The following is a 3,042-nucleotide window of genomic DNA, read 5'->3' as shown; positions in this document are numbered from 1 at the left end:
TCTTACCTGTGATTTCACGTTTGTTGTCCAAGCCAACGATGTTTACTTTGTCACACCCATTCTCCGCCATTGTCCATCTGCTGACAGGTAATATCTGAACACCCGTGTGGCCAAAATTAATTACCAGCTGTGGAGGGATTTCATATTTTGAAACAAGTTCTTAGATTTTACTGAGAAAATTTGATTTGAGTTCCTCTAAGTTCTTGATTTCAGGTTTAGCCGTACTGCTTCCACGTCGTTTTACCATATTCATTCGCTTCAAGAGCGAGAGTGCCCACTGCCGAGTTACTTCAATGCACCCCCCATTTTCTGCTAACAGGGTTCTGTCTTCTGCTAGCACCACCCCTTTTGCTATGGCACGGATTATTCGACTGTTAATTATACCACCCGCATCCCTTATTTCTGTAACTAACTCCTGCACTTTCTTGTCAAGGTCTTCCCCCCAGCATTAATGGCCTACCCCGTTTTTTTTTCTTGGAAGTTCATCAATATCAAGATTTAATTTTCTTTTTCGGACAGAATTGTAAGTTTTTTTTCAGGTGTCGAACAGTAGATTCCTTTAAATTCAATTCGTCGAATTTTTTTAACGTTTTTGGTGTCCCGTGTTCATTAGCATACTTCGCCACTTTTGCTCTCATTTCCTCACTTAGTATAGTATATGACCCGCTTCTTTGTTTCGTGGGGGTTTCTGTATAAACGAGAGTGAGTTCCTCATTGACAAGCTTTCTTGCTAGCGATTCGTTGGTAGCAAGGTTAGATAAAATAACTGGTTTCTCTGTCTTGGCAAAATAATTTAAAAGAGACATAATGCCTCAGTGCCTGTCAAACCATCGGACGATATTGAAACTAGTTAGGGCACTTTACACGCACGGGTAATTTGCTTGTAGTATAAACAGGTTTCTAAAATGACCAGTGCTTACGAACACCTGTTCACTGAGTTAAAAATAGACACCAGCTTTCAGCAAAATTTTTGTTTACATTTTTTGTTGTTGATTTATTTTTAAGAAAATTATTTTTGCGAATGCAATGCACGCGCAAATTTGCTAAAAATTTATCTACAGTAAGAATTTCCAGATTTACGGTAACATTCCTCGACATACTTTTTGAACTTTTCCCCAAATGTAATGATGATTCTGAACTTGATCTCGAGCATGATTTCTTAGAATGACTATTATCCATAGAGGATTTTCTTTGGCTGTGCAGGCAATGCCCGAGTAGCTGATAAAGAGATTAAAAATGACTTATACAATTATATCTCTTTTACACTCTTTTTTTCTTCCCTCCCTGACATTTTGAAACATATCTCTTTTATTCCATATTAACTTATAATAACATAATAATAATAGCTAATTAAAATATCATGTATTCAAGTTTTGACGGAGAACAAAAGACAAAGGGAGGCGTTGGTTGCCACGGTCTTCGTCCTCACTAACTTCCGTTGTTGTTTCATCGAACAACTCGCATTCAATTTAACTATCTGTCAGAGAAATACATTTATGGACTCTTGTGTTCAATGTACATATATCATATGTATACATTTTCTGCTTCATGATTTAAAATATTCAGTAAAGGTTTTAGAAAATTTGCTATAAGAAAAGGTTATATTATTTGGTACAGATTTTCAATCTATAATAAATAAAAGTTTTAGTTAATATTTCAAAATGTCTGTCATACCAACCAACACAGAATTCTTTTCCTCTTACCTCACTTCTTCATCTACACCAAATGAAATTTTTCCATTTCTCTCTTGGCTTCTTTTTTTCTTTGAATCTTAAACTGTTAACAACCGGTGGCCAAAAAACAAACTCTTTCTCTTTTCAGATGTCTGGAACTGTCCCCACTTCCTCCCTCTACCCAAACAGCTCTTAGCCATGACATTCTGAATAAATAATATACATTTTAACAAACAGGAAAAAAAACAGATCTATATCAAGCATGCTATAAGATTATCTATCACTGATGAAGCAAAATTATACACTATTTCTAGACATTCTGAATGTACAGTCATTAAAATTTTATACTAGCTTTAATAAAAAAATATACTTAAATATTTTGGGGATCAAGTAATTATCAAGGTTTGAAATAAACACAAACATTTAATACAGTGGCCCTGTGACAAGCTAACCAAGGCAATGCATTCATGCTATTAACTGTTAAGACATATTTTTTAGTGTTCTTTGTCGGCCAACAGGAAAAGAAGTGCAACATTCTAAATATACCTTAACGTGGAGTTAATGGCTGCGTCTCTCTACACCATACAAAAGTGGTAGCAAAACGTAACCTCCTGAATAGGGTAGACAAGCCACTTTTCTATAGAGATCTTTTTTTTTCCAAGAGTTTTCTTGAGGTTTAGTGTCGATTCTTGATAAATGAAATATTTATCAATTTAGATTCGCAGGGCCTTGTGAGGAAGTTTTCAGCATCCCCTGCTTTACAATTTCACACACCTCAAGACGGCAGGTTGATTTGAAACCGTCAACTTTTTCATCTTTTCTTCCAGAGAATTGTCTGAAGGTTGGACCACTAGAGGATGTATTGTGGATAAATTATCGTGTCTAAAAAAAAATCTCCAAAGGTGGTGGCGGGCACCTACCATTCATCAGGTGCCCAAGGAAACTACCAACTACCGCCACTTTGCTTCATAAAATATTTCTGAAAATAAGTGACGTATTGAATACAATCCAGGCATTTATATGAACATGCATTTTGTTTCCTATTTCGTGTATTTTACTTAACAGAAGATGTGGATACTCAATAGTCTACAGCTTATGTCATATAAAGATATTTATGACAGTTCTTAGTTCAGTCAGTTGACTTTCTACAGGTTGAGTATCTCTGACGTTTTGTCATTAAATACTTGTTTCAGTTCTTGGGGCTCAGGGTTTTTAACCTCCTTGGATTTTGCTTATAGTGGCTTTTTCATTAAAAGTAGGTCTAACTCTTAGAACACCAGCATTTCAAAATCGTGCCATCTTCACATTTATAATTGTATTGATCGGGATTTTCTGCCAAAATTAGGCATTTTTAGGCATGTCAGTGTGT

The sequence above is a fragment of the Saccostrea echinata genome, unplaced genomic scaffold (genome assembly GCF_033153115.1).
Source record: "Saccostrea echinata isolate AGI-Se365-2 ecotype Australia unplaced genomic scaffold, CSIRO_AGI_Sech_v1 ptg000005l, whole genome shotgun sequence".
NCBI classification, from domain to species: Eukaryota; Metazoa; Mollusca; class Bivalvia; order Ostreida; family Ostreidae; genus Saccostrea; species Saccostrea echinata.
This window is presented reverse-complemented; position numbering follows the sequence as displayed.